The sequence below is a fragment of the Eublepharis macularius genome, chromosome 13 (assembly GCF_028583425.1).
Source record: "Eublepharis macularius isolate TG4126 chromosome 13, MPM_Emac_v1.0, whole genome shotgun sequence".
NCBI lineage: Eukaryota > Metazoa > Chordata > Lepidosauria > Squamata > Eublepharidae > Eublepharis > Eublepharis macularius.
In genome coordinates this window covers 27540616-27554091 of record NC_072802.1, presented here as the reverse complement: position 1 = coordinate 27554091, position 13476 = coordinate 27540616, and positions in this window count along the sequence as shown.

Here is a 13476-nt window from a genome sequence, read left to right as displayed (position 1 = left end):
ATTACCGGAAACTTGTATTTTTGGGTCTTTCTGCCATGTGACTGACAGCAAGAAGATGGAGAAGAAAAAAGAAAGGGCAACAGCATGTATTCCTGAGGGCAATTGCTCCAATTGCAGAACTGAGTTCAGAAATACTGCTCATTATACAGGTGGAACGGGATACAGCACGGAGCAAGTTGATGGAATCACAAATGAACAGAAATCTGCTCCTTCCAACTTACAGAGGACTGTGAGAAGTACTTAGAAGCCGTGTTCCACTCAATTGGTAAGCCTCTTCAAAATGCCTGCATGTGCCATTGGTGGGCACCCGTAGCCTGTGTCATTAAGCAAATTCATTTAAATTTTCGCAATCTCTGAAACAAATTGCAATGTGCTAACATGCTTTAACTTTCAAGCCCAGATGAGGGCTTTAATTTGCAACGCCTTGATAAAGCGCCGTGTGCAGCCATCTACAAGTCAGCAGCGGGAGGTTAATGGCAGTGAACTAGAATAAAACTAAATGTCACTACGTCTTCCTTTTCTGTAAAACCTCCTAAATAGATAAGACATATTCAGAAAGCTGTAAAATGTGCCCTTTGCTTACAAGAGAAAGGTCAGCCCTGCGCTAACAAATTGTAATAGGTTAGTCATAAATGATCATATCCGCCACTGAAATACGGAACCTTACATATGTTAAATATTGTTCCAGTGAGTTTCTATGGACCCTCTTTTGCATTATGCAAAGTGCCCTCGTGTAGCAGAGCAATAATAATTAAAGAAACACAAATCTCTTGGAGCAGAAGTGAACAAAGTCAGTTCCATAACACCAGGACCTGTGAAACCAACCATCCCCACTGTTTCTGTCTGAATTGGCATATGAACACTTCAGTTCAACCTGCTGTAGGTGACAGACAGTGCAACCCTAAGCAGAGTCAATGGGCAGAGAAGGGTGTAACTCTATTTTGAATTGAACTGTACAACTGCTAAGAAACTAGCTTTTGTTATTCATTCATACCGATCAACTAAGGCACACTATTAATCTAAACATAGAAATCCACATTGCTCTTTTCCCTTGCAGGTGTACCTAGTTGGTGTCTTTCTATGATCCTGGCGCTGTGGTATACAGTTGAGAGCAAAGCAGTATAACTGAGATAGGGGCTTTCCCCTGCCATGGGTCACCAAAGATGCTTTTGCTCATCCACCCCCCCACCCCCCACATTTTATACTTCTGAATTACCTTGCCATATTTCCTGAGTGGAACTTCTACAGTATGACTCCTCCAACGTTCCACTTTTATTTCCAAATTTTGTTGAGATTGCATAGTTTACTGCAGCTTATAGGCCTTTAGTTAATTTGCTTTTCTTTCTTCTTTTGAAATTACCAGTGTACACAGCAGGAAAAGCAACCTTGATGTGATAGTACATATGTTTTATCAAAGCACATGTGCACATATGTAAAACACCAACCCAAAAATACTTGGCAAGTCCACATGTACTATCACATCAAAGGTTGTTCTTTTAGAATATTTTATGTGTACAGAGGGGATAAAATCTGTAAATAAACTAAAGTAGTTGAAAGTTGTGGCAAATCAGGCATGCTCCAATGTATGAATTAATTTCAGGAATTCTTGTATTAATCAGTTTGGTGTAGTGGTTAATCTGGAGAACCAGGTTTGATTCCTCACTCCTCTGCTTGAAGCCAGCTGGGTGACCTTGGGACAACCACAGCTTTTCAGAGCTCTCTCAGTCCACCTGCCTCACAGATGATTGTTATGAGGATAATAATAACAGACTTTGTAAACCTCTCTGAGTGGGTGTTAAGTTATCCTGAAGGGTGAGATGTAAATTGAATGTTGTTGTTGTTAACTTGGAATAAAATAGAAGTGGAATGCAGAGCAGAGTGAAATTCTGGAACTGAAAAAGAAAATAAAGGATGAATCCATTAATCCCTGCAGTAAGCACAATCCCATGGTGAACCTAGAAATGCAATGCCACATGCCATATGGGGAATGTTGGTCCCATGCCAGTTATAGACTTTGTAGATCAAAGTGAAGGATACCAGCTGAAGCTCTGCATATTCAGGATTTTAAATCAGGGCAGGCACTTCAATGACTCCCTAACATTGGATAGATGATATATCACCCTAATAAGCTGAGTTCCATCAAAGGCTGATTTTTCCCAGCTGCTCAGCCCTGCCCCTTAACTGCTCAGGCCTGAAAAGAAGCCGCTACCCAGTGCTGTCTGCCACTGCTTTCAGGTGCTCAGCCCTTCCTCTGGGCTTCTGCTTCTCTTTTGAGATTGTATGGGATTTTAGATCGTTGCTCTTTTTCATTTATTTGGTCTTGGAAGCTGTTTTGAGTCCTACTGTGCTGGAGAAAAGTGGGATAAAATAAATAAAATAGGAGAGGAGAAGAGAAGAGGCAATGAGAAGCGCTGCCTCAGTTTAGCTACAGTATCGAAATAATGGCATAGAACAGTTCCCCTAGGACTATAACACTTTAGAAAAACCATTAAAATAGTCATAGTTTTTACTGTTGCAGGGGCTGGGACCACTAGAAGGTAAGGAGTTGCCACAAGCGCTCATACATGGAGAGACAGTCCTTCATTTACACAGAATATCAATCATATGATGTATGATTTAAGTTAGAGCACTAACAGTGAAATCCTAAGCAGTTGCTCCAGTCTAAGCCCATTGATTTCAATGGGTTTAGACTGGAGTAACTCTGCATAGGATTTCACTGTAACTCAAAATAGCAGCTTCAATGCTTTTTTTTAAAAAAAAAAACCTGTTCAACACAGTTTTGCATCTGAGGCAATTACTTAAAAGATTAATTCGCATGTAAGACAAACGACTAAAACTACGGCACTATTACAAAGCATAAATGTTTAATGTACTTCAGATCAGATACCGAAAAGTTAACTGAATTTATGTTCATCGTTGGGGACTAAAAAGGAAATCCATAAATATGTACTAAATCATTTTTACTTTTGTGTACTAGCTTTCTTTGCAACTTCTTTGGGCTTACATTAAAATTAAGGCAATAAATGTTAATGTTTCCAAATCGTCATTGTATAAGCCTTTGACTTGTGTGTTTCCCACATAATTAAAACTAGTTGAGGACTGAAAATAAGACGGAATGCAGCCTTCGCTGACGTGAGATACCATCTTAAAAAATACATGACTGATTTCTGTTTTGACATTTATTGTAGATTCGAGCAACATTTCTCCTTACATCTATTGATCCGTGCCCACTTCCAAATAGACTTTACAGTGACAGTGAAAATCCTACTTAGAATTTATCAAGAATTGAACTAGGGATGGCAGATGCTCAATATATTTTGATTGCATACCAGTTTATTCCTTAGGTTTTCTCCACTCGTTTTCCATTTCACATCTCTTCCATTCAATATTGAATAGGATCTCCTTGAAGAATCCATTTCTGGATTCCCTAATGCCAAATGAATTTAGATACATTGCATTAGTGAACCAACTGGGAAACTATAACTAAGTTACTGCAGCACTATTGGCATCCTGAGACTGTGAAGGTATGTACCTACGGATCCCATTTCCCCCCCTGGTGCCTGTGTATGGCAAACTTCAGGAAACCTTTCTAAATATTCTCATGTAGTTTTTCCTTGATCTGAGACTCATGAAATTGCTAAATTACATGCACCTAAACTCTCAGTTTTCCCCAGTGTCCCCCAAATATGCACATCTGTAAAGAAAAAAACATTACTTTTAAAAGTGAAACGTCAACAGAATCTCAATAGTTTGGGTTCCGATCTGAGAAACAGTGTAACTCTAAGGCATAAAAATCTGATGTAAAATCCAGTAGAAGAAGATTCCATGGTCATCTCTATATTGGACTCCTTCAGATAAATTCATTATGCTTAATTCTCAATCATTACAGACTTGTACTAATGAAAAATTTTTATCTGGATCCTCCCTTGGAATGGCTGGTAAAAATTCAGGCAAGGGGATTACTGTAATGCAAAATCTATAGTGTGTAGTGATTCAGCCAAAAGATGTCGAATTTCAGTGTTTTTTATAAATAATAGCTAACACTGACCTTTCTATTGCTAATAAGCCTTTACAAATAAGAATGTGTAGACATATAGGTGCTACAGTGTAAATAAAAATCATAGCCATGTAAAAATAAAATCATCATAATGACCATCACTTACATCCAACTTCTAATCAGCTGCCCAAAAATCTGGAAAAAAATGGCAACTTTTAGCCATATTTAATGCAAAATCAGCTGCTGATCTGATACATATATGAACTTGCCAGTAAATATGCCAACATTTGAAAGTTATTTGACCAACAGCATTATCATTCGAGAAACTGATGGATACTTCTGCACAAGCTATTGATGGCTGATGGCTACTTGCTGGAAGAGTTTATGATGCATGCCAACTGCTTAGATAAGACTAGAAAGAAACAACTTTGTAATAATGGATGCTGTTTACTTTGGATGTTGATGTTCCCTGACTACCATTATCTATCCGAGTGCTTTAATTTACATCACAATAAACGCAAAACATTGTAATTCTCCAGTGCTTTCACCTTAACAACAGCAACAAAAAAACCCAGACCCTGGTGTTGAAGCATCCTAATGCTTAGAGACAGGGAGCTACAACCTACAGAACATAATAAATGGAAGGCAATCCGAGAACTATGGAGAACTATTTTAATAAAACTCAGCTTATCATCTCAATGTTTTCATGAAACTCATTCCATCATCTCAGTTTTGGCTTATCTTTATCCATCTTTTAAGGATTAGCCTTTGTCCTAAACCTGGACCATCTCCATGTTGCTGGTTGCTTGGGAGTCCAAAAAAATTGGAACCCTATTTCAGACACAGACTCTGCTTCACCAACCAATTAAAAAGTTCTTTAGATGTAGTTGCCCAGAAATGGCTACAACTCTAACTGTAAGATCCCAACCAGAGTTTAAAATCAATTATTTTAGAGTGGCGTAACTCTACATAAGATGGCACTCTAACAATCTATACAGAAAGTAAGGATTCCATATAATCACAAAAAGTCTAGTTTTCTTAGAATAACTTTAGGACTACACACACACACACACACACACACGCACACAAAATGCTTTAGTCTAAAGAATATATATATAGGGGAGACATAGTAGAATATTTCATGAGTATCCCACCAAGATCTTGAAAAGGGAGACAGATAGGGAGAAAAAGAGATGTAAGTAAAGCCTAGGACTGGATCTACTCTCTGGAATAATTTATGGATTCCATACATAAAAGTTAGGTGTACCTAAACCCATCAATTTCAACAAATTGCACTGAGGGCCAAGCTACACATGACGAATGACACTTGAACGGCAAGTGTATTTCTCCCTGTTCACTTGCCCTCCACTCAATCCACTTGCCATTCAAGTGTCATTCGTCATGTGTAGCTTGGCCCTGAGATATCAGTGATGCATGCAATCTATGTAGTTACTCAATTCTAACCCAACAGGCTTAGGTTTCAATTGATTTAAATGGGCATAACCTTAGACAGGATTATACTGCAAGTCTGTCATAGCTAAAACAAAGAGGAGTATGACACTATAAAGACTAACCAGCTTTTATTTTATCATCAGCTTTTGTGAACTAGGGATTTTTTTGTCAGCTGGATAAATACAGTAACTCTGAATAAGATCGAGCTGCATAAACGGTACTGATTCCTATTATCAAAAATAAGAACAATCCCATTTGTTCCATTTAAACAGTATACAGTTGTGTATAGTGCACAGGCACAAACAGATTGTTTGCCCACTTGCGAAGTCTACCAGAGGCCACTCATGCGGCAGTCTAATATGGAAATAGGGCCATATGCAAAATGTGTACACTTCACATGAGTGACTGATCTCCTAGATACAAACCAGGCATGTACTCACTCTTCCTTCTTTGCATGGCACAAAAGATCACATCTTGTTCTCCAGGCTGGCCCATTGAAATCTGTAAAGCCAATTCATTTTTTGGGGTGGGGGGAGTTGCAGTCTTCTTTTCTTGTCATTTCTTCATAATCATTCAGCTAGTTCTCATGGCAATGAAATATGAATCAGGATTCAGGATCCAATGAAAATCACAGACCACCGCTACAATAATAGTGCACTTTCTCATTGAAATAAACGTCTCTCTTTGGGGGGGTGGGGGGAGGTCCATGATTATATGATTGCAGTGGTTTTATTACCCTCCTCCCAAGGAAATTGCTGAGCTCTCATGTAGATTTCACAGTGTCTGCGGAGAGGTACAGTATAATGCTTCTAACTTAATTTGAATTGCTTGTCTTTATCATTGGTTAGGCACATCCTGAATGCATTAACAATTTTCTTGGGAGATGTTAAAGGGCACTGATGGACCATCTCAAGCTGAAGAGGAAAGGAGTTAAACTTGACCCTTTCAGCGACCTGGATTTTATATAAAGACATTTGCCAGTTTTTGAAAGCATAGGTTCCTGAGGGTGCCTGAGATAGCATTAACTGAAAAAGATTGAAACACTTTTTGGTCCTATGATTGTTAGAGACATCTAATAAAATATCTGCCTGTCAAGGGTTTTTTTGTTTTTTGGTGGGGGGGGGAGCAGGGAATAAGAGAAATGGAGGCAGGATGAGGCACTGGCAAATGCTACAGGGAATGGGAAGGAGCAGGGGCCCCTCCCCCTTGTCAACCCAAACTAGTGAGTAAATCTGACCTGTGCAATTGTCATGCTCCTGTCCCCCACTCCTGAGCAAGCTAATGTGCATATTATGCAATTTTTTTGCTCATTATGCAAATGGAGAATATTGATTGCTGCTCAATTGTTTAGCAGCTGTTTTGTGTTTTTTCTTGGCAACTCCCATAAAAAGTTGGGAAGTGATCAGAAGAATTATTTTTTTCCTGACCTTTTGCTCATGACTAGAGATGGGCATGAACCGCATTACGAGCATCAAAAACCCACGAAAATGGCGATTGCACGATCGTGACCCAGCGGATCGTGATCATCCATGGCCAATGATCCAGCGGTTGGGAGAGGCCTGGATCGTGGCGTTCGGGCTCGGTTCGGGAATCCAGACACTCAGGCACCAGCAATCTATTCCCCTGGCAACGGAGCCAGGGGAATGCCTGAGCTCTGTCTGCCCTCCTTCTGTTGCCCTGGAAACCCAAATGGAAGCCCAGCTTTCCTTGATCAGCAGGGCTTCCTTCCAACCACGGAGCTCCAAAGCAGTTACAAGTTGGGAGAAGACAGCCAGGGGAGGGAGGGGGGTGTTCTGTAGCCATGGGCACTCCAATCTCATTCCTGCAAACCCTGATAGGCAGCTCTGATGGCCAAACACAGACATCCTGTGTTGCTGAATGGGACCCATGCTTATAAATAGCCATGGGCTGGGAACAGCGGCGCGCCCCGCTGCGTTTTCCACGATCCACGATCCGGGTTCGGTTCGGGAACGGGAGATGGTCGTCGCTGTTCAGGAATTCGGGATCGTGGTCCGCACCAAACCACGATCCACTGGTTCAATAATTTTTTTGGGTTCGTGCCCATGTCTACTCATGACACAGTCAGACAAATATTAAAATGTTCCTGACTTTCCGTCTTCCACAAGCTGTGTTGCGGAAAGCTGCTGGGAGTGGGGGGGACAAAGCCCTGGGAGCCCTTTGATCTCACTTTGTTTCAACACATGACGATGCCTTATACTGAGTTAGACCATTGGTCTATCCAGATCAGTACTATCTACTCTGACTGGCAGACAGTTCCCAGGGAGTGTCAGGTGGAACTTTTTCATGCCATCTGTTTCCTGATTCATTAACTGCAAGTGCTGAAGATTGAACCTGGAACCTTCTGCATGCAAAATAGATGCTTTATCATTTATAAGATTGTTCCATCTTGTATGGTTGTTCAGTCTGCATTTGTGTTGATTCAGGATGGCATGAGAGAGCCTAGAGAGAATCTTGATCTGTGGGCTGGCAGTAGCTTTCAACAGCCCTGGTATAAAGTGCTGCATTCTATACTCTTCCAATATGGCTACATCTGGCCACCTGGATTCATGCCACAGTAACATCAGAACTAGATTACTGTAATGCACTCTACATAGCTCTCCCCTCGAAGTCAACTCAGAGATTTCTGCTGATGCAGAATGCCACAGCTTGTTTACTTTCAGGATCTAGGCAGAGTATGCATATTACTCCCATTCTGCAGTCACTCCATTGGCTACCCTTCAGTTACTGGGCTCAATTCAAAGTCATACCTATCACATTGAAAGCCACACATGGCCTTGTTCCTCATATCTGTGCAATTGCCTCTCTCCCTACATTCTGACATGGCACTTTTGCTTATCTGCAGATACCACCCTGTACTTGGGTCAAATCAACAGCAACCCAAGAATTAGCATGTGCCTCAGTTGAATGAAATATAGTGCAGGGTCAGGTGAGGGTTATCCCTCACTGACAAGGGGTAAAGAGCTAAGAATTAACCATCAGTTATCTCCAAGCATTCATGTAAGCATTTCATTCACCATAGCATTCCATTTCTCTGGGACAAGTTACAGAGTGTGAGTGAATGAGCGAAGGAACACATAGGAAGCTTTTAAAAACAATCATTCCAGCAGCATGAGTCCCAGACACCTAATGCCGTCCTCTTGACAAAACACACTTAATCTTTCCCAAAATGAATTTGCCGTGGACACAATAATTTGTTGTAGACAAGATTGAAATGTCATAAACAAAAATATTGCTGCCCTTTTAAAGCAGTTTCAATACGGTTATGTGATCAGCTTAATTATCTTAGGATTTACTGGTGCCTTAGCCATTCTGCAAAATCTGTTTAAACAGGGTAAGCATCACTGATCAACTTAAACCATACATCCATCGTTGCAAAATTGATGGCCCTGCATCTAGCTAGAAGATGATACCGCTAGATCACCGTAGCTTCATGAGCTTAATGCACAATGCCTAAGAGATGAGAAGAATGAAATCAGAAAGCTATTCCCATATTCAACTGGCGATGATGAATAAAAGCAAAATTTAATCACATTCTGGCCTGGCCATGAAACAGAACCCAGGGACCATGCAAATGAAGAGGTGGAACTATGAAGTTAGAAACAGGCACTATTAATAGATGCTTCTCTGTTCCTTCCTCAGTGACTATGGAATACACCACTTAGATCCAAGTTGCCCATATGAAGGAATGGAAGTGCATACATATTCAGCCCTTTTCAGGCATTACATAGCAGGAAGCCAGCAATTGTGTGTAGATCCACACACAGTCACTGCATTGTCTGAACAGGAGCAATATACATATTTTGCATATTGCATATTGCATATTTTGCATGTATGTGCAGCTTCAGCACATATGAACAGACCATTGGATTTTTCAGGGTTCTGGTTTATGTGTAACAAATATGTGTGTGCATGCAAAATATGTCTATTCCTGCACTGAGACAACATGTCAACCACACAAATAAGAATTGTGGGTACCACACATGCCTGATATATACAGTTGTTACCCCTTCCCCTAATGACATTACTCTGAAAATGTCTAGAGTGCAGAGTGGCACACAGAGGATTAACATAAAAGCGGGAATCTCTTCCTATATATATCAGGATCCAGACATGGTGCTAGTTCTTGCTGGCAATAATTGGCAAACTGTATGCATATCTTTTACCAAAAAAAAAAAAATGCTGTATTAGATAGATAAAGAGGAGGTATTGGGGGACAAACAAGTTGGCTTTAGAAACAGCCACTTTTTTTGTGGACCACTGCTTTATGCTTGCCTTGCTGGTAAGCAAATATGTGTTAGACATGCCTTGCTCCCTATATGAAGCATTTATTGATCTTTGGGCTGCCTTCGATTCTATGTCTGTGCAAGACTATGGAACAAACTTAATGCTGCACGTCTACCCAAGAGATTGTTAAAGCTGATAATGCACCTCTACTCCAAAAATGTATCATATGTCAAACTAAACAAACTGGGATCTATATCAAGCCAAATTCCTATCCAAAGAGGCATATGCCAGGGCTGTGTTCTTGCACCCTGTCTATTCAACTTATATTTAAACAATTTTGTTCCAAGCTTGCAAGGCATCTCCACCCATGTGTGGGCAACTGCCCAGTGCCCACCTTGTTATAAACTGATGACCGTGTCTTGCTCTCTAGAACTCAGGTTGGACTAAAGTGAGTTATAAAAGCATTTATTGCTTATTGTAACAATGAACTCTTGGAGATAAATGAAGACAAATCCAAAATCATGGTGTTCTCAAAGTCAACAAAATGATTAAACAACAAATGTAAAATTGGTGCATACAAATTACAACAGGTCAATGAATTCAGATATCTAGGAATTGTCTTCCAGTTGAATTTATCCTGATCCAAGCATATTCAATATCTTATGCAGAAAAACGGCTTAACTCTACTGGCTTTAAGGAAATTCTTTATTCAAGAAGCTCAATATGTACCAGCATTTTTAAGGCATACAAGGCTCTTGTAATACCATGCATACTATATGGTTCCCCAATCTGGTTCCTGGGCCCAATATAACAACTTGACAAGCTCCAGTTAATCTTCCAGAAGATACTTGCTCTACCACCAGGTATAACCTCTAGAGTCACGTGACTTGAATTGGGTCTTCCAAAAATCTCAAAACTGATTTGGAAAGTCATAGTCAATTTCAAATACAGACTACAGAATTCCAAAGATCTTCCAGTCTTTACTAAATCAGGAGCACAAGAGCTCTGCTGGTTAAGATGGAACAAAACTGTGGACACAGAAATCAACAAATTGAGTTCATGAGACCCAAGAGCTTTAACTGGGAAAAGACAAGAACTATTTATAGATAAGCTGCTTAAGCAGGACTGGGACTCCCTTCAAAAGGACGCAGTATGAAAATGCTCCCTGCTGTACGTGGGAATTAAATATCCTACCGTTCGACCAGCTTCATTACCTCAGTATGCTGGTAATCCCAAAACTGTGGTGGTCATACATGATTGCACAATACAATGCATTACTGATAGCCCAGATGAAGGTCCGCTTCCTCAGGATACCATAGGATCAGTGCTTCTGTGACGGCCCTTTGGCTAAAGTTAACACACTATCCCATACCTTCTTTCACTGTTCAAAGCACAAACTAGCTAGAGAGAGATTCTTATAAAAATGGCTATTGAGGCATTCAAACGTTCCTGACTTAGGGTGCGCGCCCAAAAAATATTCAGATAAACCCAAAGCAGAAAAACAATTTGGAATAACCCAAATCCCAAAGTGGCAAGCCGCTTCAGGATTCAGGTGTTTAAATTGCTTTGGTATGCTTCGTAAAGATTCAGGAATCTTTTCTTGCAAGCAGCAAGAAAAATGTTGCTTTAAGCTTCCTGCCCTGCTGCTTTTTCCCCCCTGATGGGAGGGGGAGCCTTCACCCCCACTGGGTGAAGAAAGCAGCAGGGCATTTGAAAGTTACCCTTTCCATTTTACTTGTAAGCAGCACAAAAAGGGTGGCTGTAACTTTCATTGTATTGGGTAAAGCAAGTGGTGCGGCCTTTGAAAGTGACCTTTTTCCTCCTCCCCTTCTCATTGAGGGAAAAAGCGGCAGGGTGGAAAGTTTGAAAGCTAGTGTTGCAGGTGCAGCTGCTGCCACTTTGCCCAAAGCTTCCTGAAGAGATACAAATTGCTTTGGAAAGCTTTGCTTTGGGATTCCCGAATCAACTCAGCAATGCTGGGGCAATTTTTGGGAATCCCGAATCTTTCCAAATCGGGACCGATTCAGGTTAAAAACCTGAATCAGAAACCCAAAGTGTACATCTCTATTCCTGACTCCTCAAAATTAAGACTATTATTGAGTAGCCTTTGTAAAAGCTGCATTGTAGATGTGGTAACCTTTTCTTTAACTTATTTTTAATTCTTAAAATTTGTTAGAGTGTATGGCCTATATTCAGCTTAACAGCCCATAGGCCATACACTCTAACAAGTTTCAGTTTATTCAGCTTAACAGCCCAAACTGAAACTTGGAATTGACCATGGGAATGGGGTGTACAAAAGGGAAAGTCCATGACCAGCAAATACAGCAGGGAATTAATGAGACATGACACCTAAGGATCCTTATGAGGCTTTACTACAATTGAATTACTAATAATGGAATAGCATTGGAAATACTGACCAGGAAATATATTATGCACTTATACAGCAACAGACTCAAACAATCTTTATTAAAAACAATCCTATACCAGCATAAAACATAATAGTATTCTTGTTCTCAAGAGATCAAAGGTAAAAATGATTAGCTCCCACATTACTAAAAATATTACACAAAATTAAAATATAAGAAAAGCATTTCATCACATATTTTTATACCTTTCTTAACTGCCACGAAAAAGCTGCTGTGAAAATTTTTGCACTACACACTGTAACCTTTGGGGTTTTCATCTGTTAACAGCATTATGGTATACTCAGATTATAGGGGAAACAAACTTAATGAGAATTTGCCCCCGCATTTGGAATGAAGACACAAGGCTTGGGTGAAACAGGGCCATTTATTGACTAAACTAAATTAATAACTTCATAACGGCAAGAGTATAACTAGCGGTACTGGTCGAGCCAAGGGGTCACTTGGACCTACTCCTCGACCTGCTTGGGCAAGCACCCCCTGCCCCAGGCACGACCCATCCATTGCATGGCTGTAACCCAGCCAGCCAGGTGAATGGTTCCCCCCTTTAAAGCACCATACACCCCAGCAGTAAAACCTGAGGGAAGGCCTTTTCCAGGGGGTCCCAAGGGCAGCTTGCCCTCTCAGCTGGCAGCTGTAAAGCCCGCCAGCCAATCCAAGACAGACCCCTATTCCCCACCAATGTGGAGGTGCCACCAGGTGCTCACTGGCCCACTCTGCCTACCCAAACTAACCTGCCAGCAACTTGAACAACCCAGAACAAACAACACCAACCTAAACCCAGCAGTACAAGGTAGGCGAAAAACACCCCTCACCAACAGCCAATCAGGTGAGAGGCGAAAAAATTCCTACCTGGCCCTGAAAAACAGCGACCAGCTAAGTCCCCCTCCAAGCACCCGGATGCCCGGGAAAAGGCTCTCTCTCTCTCCCTCCATGCAGGAGGGCAAATGGCGGCACCCGGGTAAACAGGCAGGCGCACCCCGGGAGTGCCGTTTTCTTGATAATAGAGGCAATGTAATGAAACATGTTCTATAGTTTCAATTTCCCCTGTACCACAAGGACACATCCTATCTTCCATCCAAACCTTTTTGTATCCCCCCTCTAGAACTGCAGAGGGGAGGGCTTGATGTCTTGCAAGTGAGAATGCCCTCCTGTGACTGGGTATCTCCATTCAAGATAGATAAGTAGCCAGAGAGACTATATATCTAGAGCAACACAATGAGACATTCACCTTCCTAATTCCCATGTTATAAACAGCTATCAATCTAGGCAAGACAAGACTTAGAACCAAGCTTTATTACAAACAGGTAAATGGACAGGATTGAAACTAGGGCACAAACTGTAAAAAAACCCAACAAA